The sequence below is a fragment of the Bubalus kerabau genome, chromosome 1 (assembly GCF_029407905.1).
Source record: "Bubalus kerabau isolate K-KA32 ecotype Philippines breed swamp buffalo chromosome 1, PCC_UOA_SB_1v2, whole genome shotgun sequence".
Taxonomy (NCBI): domain Eukaryota; kingdom Metazoa; phylum Chordata; class Mammalia; order Artiodactyla; family Bovidae; genus Bubalus; species Bubalus kerabau.
In genome coordinates this window covers 14,620,739-14,629,001 of record NC_073624.1, presented here as the reverse complement: position 1 = coordinate 14,629,001, position 8,263 = coordinate 14,620,739, and positions in this window count along the sequence as shown.

Genomic DNA, 8,263 nt, shown 5'->3' with positions numbered 1-8,263 from the left:
ACATTTCACCATCTCATCACCAGAAGGGAGTCCATGCAGGAAAAGCACCGGCAGAAAGCCCCTCCTTTAGAGAGAAAGCTGCAGCTCAGCTAAGCCGAGTCAGCAGACCTGTGGAATCCGAGTCTGGCTGGTGCAGGCCACACTCTAGCCCTGCTCTACAACACATAAGGTTCCAATTTGAATTCCATTTCCATGAAAAACACGTCCAGCAGAATCCTCTGGTCCTTCCCGAAGCCAGGAAGGGGCCCTGTGCTAGGAAAGAGCCTCACATCCTTACAAAACAGGTTCCTGCTCTCTTGTCAAAAACAAGGAGGTTGAGAATGGGGGACGCAGGGCGGGCAGGGGAGGTGGAGGGTGGGCCCCCACTGTCTGGAAATTCTGCTTTCAGAATTTCTCAGTGTATTTCTCAGGTATTCTCAGTGTCATTTGCTCAGGAATTGGCCAAGGAAAGGGCAAAGCCACATTATGGAAACAGGAAAGGGAAGTTGCAACTTTTGATAATTATCATATATTTTGTTGCTTAGTTACTAAGTCCTTTCTGACTCTACGACCCCATGGACTGAAGCCCACCAGGCTCCACTGCCCTTGGGGTTCCCCAGGTAATAATCCTGGGGTGTGTTGCCATTTCCTTTTCCAGGGGATCTTCCCAACCCAGGGACCAAACTTGCATCTCCTGCTTGGCAGGTGGATTCTTTACCACAGAACTGCCAGGGAAGCCCACCTTCCATATGTCCAGAGTCTATTCCCAGTTGGGGAAATATCAAACCACACGGGCATCCCCAGGTTCCCTTGGAACCCTGGGTGGGTGGGGACTGAGCATATGGGGCCTGCACCCTGAATTGTAAAGGGGAAACAGGCAGGGTGTGGACTAATTTACAAGGTCAGAGAGAAGCCTTCGTGATCTGACTGCAGCCCCCATACATCACTGTCTAAATAATAGACATTCATATTTTATTGAATGAGTGGAAAAAAGAAATGATCTCCATACAACTGCCCTGATGTCAAGTCCCTAGAATATTAGGAAGTGGGCGGCCTGCTCCCCATTCAGATGCCCTCTGATCTTCTGAGAAAGAGGAGAAGCTCCTTTGCCCACTGGTAGGGCCCAAACTCAAGGGAGATAACGAGGAAGGAGCACAGGCCAGACGCCATCCTCCAACTGTGTGACCCTGGATGTGTTTCCCAGCCTCTCTGAGCCTCCGTGTTCTCATCTATACGTGGTACTTATATACAGTGGAATATTACTCGGCCATAAAAAGGAACAAATTTGAGTCAGTTGAGCTGAGATGGATGAACCCAGAGCCTGTTTTACAGAGTGAAGTCAGTCAGAAAGAGAAAAATATCATGCTGATGCATATATCTGGAATCTGGAAAATTGGTACTGATAAGCCAGGGCAGGGCAGGAATACCAAGGCAGACATAGAGAATGGACATGCAGACATGTTGGGAGATTAGCACTGACGTGTATACTGTACCATGTAGAAAGTAGAGAACCAGTGCAAAGTGCTGTATAGCCCAGGGAGCACAGCTCGGTACTCAGCTGGAGCGGTGAGATGGGTGTGGTGGGAGGGAGGGAATAGGTGTGCACCTCCAGCTGATCCACTCTGTTGTACACCAGAAACTAGCACAACATTGTAAAGCAACTGTCCTCCAACTAAAGATAAAAAATTTTAAGAAACATTGACCAAAGGGGAAAAAAATGAAGCTAAAATGTCTTTTCCCCCCCAAATTAATGAATGTGAAGACATATGGGATACTTTTCATCAAGCAGAAACTTCATAACTGTAGTTCCTTTCACCTTACCTTCTGTTGGCACAAGGAATAAACTTCAGCCATGGAAGTCTGTAGCCCTCGTTTCTTCATCTTCCTTCTACCTCCCTTGCAGTCTGGGTACATTACAGCCCAGGTATGAAGATTCTGTTTGGGGTGTGAGGTTGTATATTGGGTTTAAATCTCATCTCCCCCACTCCAGGGAAGTTACTCAAATAATAGGGACTGCCTACTTCTCATCTATGAACTAGGAGTCCTGACAGTACCTCTGTCAGTGGCGTTAAAAGGCCATCGTCATGAACTGGCACCCTATGGGGCACCCTGACCTGACTGCTCACTTCCAGAGAAAGGGGCATCTTTCTCTAATGCGCATGATGTTCTCTATGGGCTAAAGCTGGCTTTGAGCTGGTGTGAGGATGAAATGAGATAGAGCAAGAAGGCCACTCACCCTAGTTCATCACAAGAGGAAGCTTTAAAAACATGCCCCAAATCTGATGACTTTTTCTTACCCCTTTAGAGCTCTAGGAGTTTCTCCACTGGTCTCCTGCCAGCAATGTGCTGGTTCTCATATTGATTCACAAATGTCAACTGCTAGCAACTCAGGTGTCCATCCACAGATGACTGGAGAAAGATGAGGTACATATATACAATGGAATACGACTCAGCCATAAAAAATATGAAATAATGCCATTTGAAGCAACATGGATAGACCTAGAGGTTATCACACCAAGTGAAATAAGTCAAACAGAGAAAGACAAATATATGATATCACTTATATGTGGAATCTCAAAAATAGGAAAAAATGAACTTACTTAGAAAACAGAAACAGAGTCACAGACATAAAAAAAACAATCCTTTTTTTCTTTGCTTTTTTAAAAAAGTGTTTACTTTTTTAAAGTAAACTAAAAAAATGTTGTGTTGTTTCTGCCATACAAAAAAAGGGTGTTAGTCACTCAGTCGTGTCTGACTGTTTGCAACCCTATGGACTGTAGCCCACCAGATTCCTCTGTCCATGGGATTCTCCGGGCAAGAATCCTGGAGTGGGGTGCCATTTCCTTCTCCAATACAAAAAAGGGAATCAGCCATAATTATACATATATCCCTTCCCTCAGGAATCCCCCTCCCTTCCCTGCATCCTATCCTTCCAGGTCATCATAGAATGCCAGGCTGGGCTCCCTGTGCTACACAGCAACTTCTCACCAGCTATCCATCTTAAACCTGATAGCGTATCTTTGTTGATGCTACTTTCTCCATTCATCCCACTCTCTCCCTCCCCTACTGTGTCCACAAGTCTCTTCTCCGCATCTGTGCTTCCATTCCTTCCCTGTAAATAAGTTTGTCAATACCATTTTTCTAGATTCTATATATATATGTGTGTGTTAATATATGATATTTGATTTTCTCTTTCTGACTTACTTCACTCTGTTTAACAGGCTCTAGGTTCCTCCACCTCACTAGGACTGACTCAGAACAATCTTATGGTTACCAGAGCTTCTAGAACATTCTCTCTCTCCTCCTCTATCTCTCACTCCTGAGTCATCTTGTCTCTGCTCCCAGCTCACCCACCTGTGACCCCTCATATTTGCCTAGACGCTTGCCTTTCATGAGTTGTCTCCAGTTTTTCTGATGACTCCCATGGAACCCCATGCAGCCAAGAAAACCCTCAGTGTCTTCCTGATTTCTAACAAGAGGGCCTGCTCTTGAAAGGCTCCAGGTGGCACAGCTTTTCAGTGGCGGCACCATAACTAGAACCCAAGTCTCTGAACTCCAAAATGGGGGCAAACCTCATGAAAAATGCCTTCAGATTTCCATTTGCATGAGGACAGCTGTATCACACTGTCTGGGATGTCTTTCCCATATTCATCTCCTTGATCAAACTAAGAATTTTTCACACCATCAGTTAACTTTGACAAGTGATTGCTAAGAACCAGACACTGTCGGGGTTTTACATACATTATTCTTTTAATCCTCAGAAGCTCTGAGAGTTTAACAAACTTCTCCAAGTTCACCAAGTTGACAAATGGTTGAGTTGGAATTCAAACCTAGGCTTTTTTAAGAAAAAAATTTTTAATATTTATTTATTTGGCTGCACCGGGTCTTTGTTGCAGGATTTTTTTTTTAAGTCACAGCATGAGGGATCTTTTAGCTGTAGCATGTAGGATCTAGTTCCCTGCTGCTACTGCTGCTGCTGCTGCTAAGTAGCCTCAGTCATGTCTGACTTTGTGCGACCCCAGAGTTGGCAGCCCACTGGGCTCCCCCGTCCCTGGGATTCTCCAGGCAAAAACACTGGAGTGGGTTGCCATTTCCTTCTCCAATGCATGAAAGTGAAAAGTGAAAGTGAAGTCTCTCAGTCGTGTCCGACTCCCAGTGACCTGATGGACTGCAGCCCACCAGGCTCCCCTGTCCACGGGATTTGCCAGGCAAGAGTACTGGAGTGGTGCCATTGCCTTTTCCCTGACCAGGCCTCAAACTCAGGCCCCCTGCATTGGGAGTGTGGAGTCTTAGCCACTGGACTACCAGTGTGTAATACCTGTGTGCATGCTCAGTCATGCCTGATTCTTTGTGACCTCATGAACTATAGCCCATCAGGCCCATCAGGTCCATGGGATTCTCTGAGCAAGAATTCTGAAGTGGGTTGCCATTTCCTCCTCCAGGGGATCTTCCCAACCCAGGGATTGAACCCGTGTCTCCTGTATCTCCTGCCTTGCAGGTGGATTCTTTATCATTGAGCTCCCATCGAAACCCCGCTGGACCACCAAAGAAGTCCCCAAATCCAGACTTTTAACAACACACATGGGGATCCCCCTTCCAGAGAAGATCCACCACCAGGAGAAGAGTCAAAGGGAAGAGCAGACAGAGATCTTTCACCCAGTGTCTTCACCCATCATCTCTCTTTGGTCCTCACCCCTAGAACAGGGACCCTGGGGCCTCTAGGACAGAGATCCTGAGTCCTGGGTCCTCTACTCACCACCAGGTGCCTTCTTCAGCTCCTCCTCCTCCACTCTCCTCTGGCTCCTGGGCGGAGCGAGCCTTAACCTCCAGTCTGCTCCCTGAGCCCCAGCCCAGCACCCTCTCTTCTCTTTCACATCCTCCCTCTAAAGCAAAAGCAGCCTCCAGCCCTCTCCCCACCCCCAGCAGAGCAAGAATAGCTCGAGGCTGGATAAGAGCTCTGAGTTCTGAGCCACAAGCCTCATTTCACTTTAACTCATCGTGTTCTTTCTTTCCAACGACCCGCATTCATCACTCTCTACAGCCTGCCCCGCAGCCCTCAGCAGTTCTCTTTGGATGGCTTCTTCTTGGGCATCTTCAGAGACGGACTTGCTTCCCAAGCCATCCTTAGAAGGCCCCTCCCAGCCAGCCCCTAGCCTTCGGATCACAGGGTTCATTACCGAGCTCGCTGCAACTCTCAACAACCAGACACCTGGTGGAGACGCATCTGTCCCCCGGGATGGCTGTAAAAGCAGCATGCTAATTTGGTGGTTGCTTCCTGATGCTTTTTCCAAGGCAGGGCTTGAACTGATGAAAGGGAGAGGAAATAATCTCCACCTTATGTCTTAAGAAAATAAATCCTTGCCCTAATAAAATCAGCAGTCCTGAAATAGGCAGGAAGGGAGATGGAAGGTCCTCCATTCCTAATTAAGTTTCCATCCTGACATGGGAGCTGAGTAGGATGGGGGATTGGAAAGGCATTAGGGCCCTAGCACTTGGAAGAAACAGTCTTACTTCGTTATAAGACGTTAGCATGAGCGGTCCCTCTGCTTTCTGTTTAAGTGATGTGCATATTCCCTTGCACAAGCATCTGAATTAGTTTGGACCTTTCTCTTAGGCCAAATGCCATTTCATTCTCCTTTTGATGACTGAGTGCTTAGTCTCTCAGTCGTGTCCAGCTCTTTGTGACCCCATGGACTGTAGCCCACCAGGCTCCTCTGTCCATGAGGTTTTTCAGGCAAGAGTACTGGAATACGTTGCCATTTCCTTCTCCAGGATATCTTCCTGACCCAGGGATTGAACATGTGTCTCCTGTGTTTCCTGCATTGCAGGCAGATTCCTTACCTGCTGAGCCACTGATGACTGAGGTTGCCTTATTTATTCCTCTAAATTATTTAGTCCAGTGTAACCCACCCATCTCCTGTGTATCACTCCTGAGTCAGCCCCTATTAATCCTCCATGAGGGGAAGTAGTGTGGGTGTCGGGGAGCGGTCTGAGGATGGGAAAGGGGGCAAGTCATTGAAGAAGTAGCAGCAAAGGAAGCCGAAGAAGCCTAGGGACTCTGATGCCATCAGAGCAGACAGGAAGAAGCATCTCCTGGCAGACAGCATCTCTGTCCTAAGGGTGCCAAGGCTAATGCAGTTTTCCTTTGAAGGATGTTTTACTGCTGCTAATGGACTGTTTCTTACTGAATCTTGTTTCCTGGTACATTTAAAGCAACCATGAAGGAGGAGAGCTCTCACAACCCACAGTTTACATTTCCTTCCTGGGGTGTTTGTTTTCTTCAGAGACACACTCTTCTGGGCACAAAAACCACATTCAGAAAAACAAATAGCATACATTAACAAATATATGTGGAATCTAGAAAAATGGTACAGGTGATCTTATTTGCAAAGCAAAAATAGAGACACAGACGTAGAGAACAAACGTATGGACAGCCAGGAGGTAACAGTGTGAAGGAGTAGGATGACTTGGGAGATTGGGATTGACATATATACACTATTCATGCATGCGTGCATGCTAAGTCGCTTCAGTTGTGTCTGACTCTGTGCAACCCTGTGGATTGTAGCCCACCAGGCTCCTCTGTCCATGGGTTTCCCAGGCAAGAATACCGAAGTGGGTTGCCATTTCCTTCTCCAGGGGAGCTTCCTGACCCAAGAATTGAACCTGTGTCTTCTGCATTGGCAGGTGGATTCTTGACCACTGAGCCACCAGGGAAGCCCCAATGTATGTATGTGAAAGTGAAGTCGCTCAGTCGTGTCCGTCTCTTTTGCGACCCCGTGGACTGTAGACCACCAGACTCCTCCGTCCATGGGATTCTCCAGGCAAGAATACTGGAGTGGGTTGCCATTGCATTCTCCAGGGGATCTTCCCAACCCAGGGATCAAACCCAGGTCTCCCATGTTGCAGGCAGACTCTCTAACCTCTGAGCCACCAGGGAAGCCCACATCTATGTATACACAGAGCTAATTTGCTATACAGTAGTGTATACTATAGCACAAACTAACACAACATTGTAAAACAATGAGACTCCAATAAAAATTCATGGGGGAAAACCCCACATTCAACCCTTACCTGCCCAAGGCACTGCTAGAGGCACTGATCTATCAACAATTTAGCTCTAAAACATTTGCCCATATAGTCAGATGGGGGAAAGACTGACCCAGCGTGCGGTGAACCATTTTCTTCTCATCCTAGGTTCACGACTGGACTACATTTCCCAGCTTCCCTTACAATTATGTGGATACAGCCATGTGACTGGGTTCGGCCCAGTGGAATGTGGATAAAAAGGATGTGGGTCACTTCCCAGGCTGGCCCATGGAACCACACAAACCTGAACACTCTCTTGCCTTCCAGTATCTGTCGACCAGATAAGGAGGATGCCAAGGACTGCAGGGTGGAGGGGTTGAGGGAGCCATAATGTAGAGGCTGGCTGAGTCCCTGAGTCACAAGGTGGAGGAGAGCTAAGCAGAACACCTGTGTGGCTGTTGTATGAGTAATTCATAAACTTTTATCGAGTTAAACTACTAGGTAAATGTTGGTTACCACAGTTAGCCTACTCTGGCTAACACAGGGCTTCGCTGGTGGCTCAGACAGTAAAGAGTCTGCCTGCAATGCAGGAGGTGTGGGTTCGATCCCTGGGTCCGGAAGATCCCCTGGAGAAGGAAATGGCTACCCACTCCAGTATTCTTGCCTGGAGAATTCCATTAACAGAGGGGCCTGAGGGGCTAATACATCCCCCATTCTAAAGATTATGCAATTGAATTACAGCTGAATTTCTGTGACTTGCTCACTGTCAGATGCTGTTCAGTGGCAGAGCTGGGATTCACAGGCAGATTTTCTGACTAACACTGGTGCTTTCACCCCATCCCACAGCTGCTCCATCATCGCTTCTGCTCCTGCTCTCAGAGAAACAACAAATCTGCTGAGACAAGCGATCATCTCCCACAGCTGCATTTACAGCTCATTGATGCTGTCCTAATTAGGACCTTAATGAAGATGGCCCCTTGGGGTGGGGGGAGGTGGGGAAGACACTGGAAGCAGGGAGGTAATCAGAGCCTCGTCCTGGACATAATATGGGAAGAGATTCTGCAGAGTCACCTTTGAGGACCTTGTGGCAGCCTTAGCAACAGCAGGCACCAGGGTTAACCCAGAGGGTGGGTTGTGCTCAATCCCTCATTCATGTCCAACTCTTTGCAGCCCCATGGACCGTAGCTTTCCAGGCTCCTCTGTCCATGTGATTTTCCATGCAAGGGTACTGGAGTGGGTTGCCATTTCCTTCTCCAGG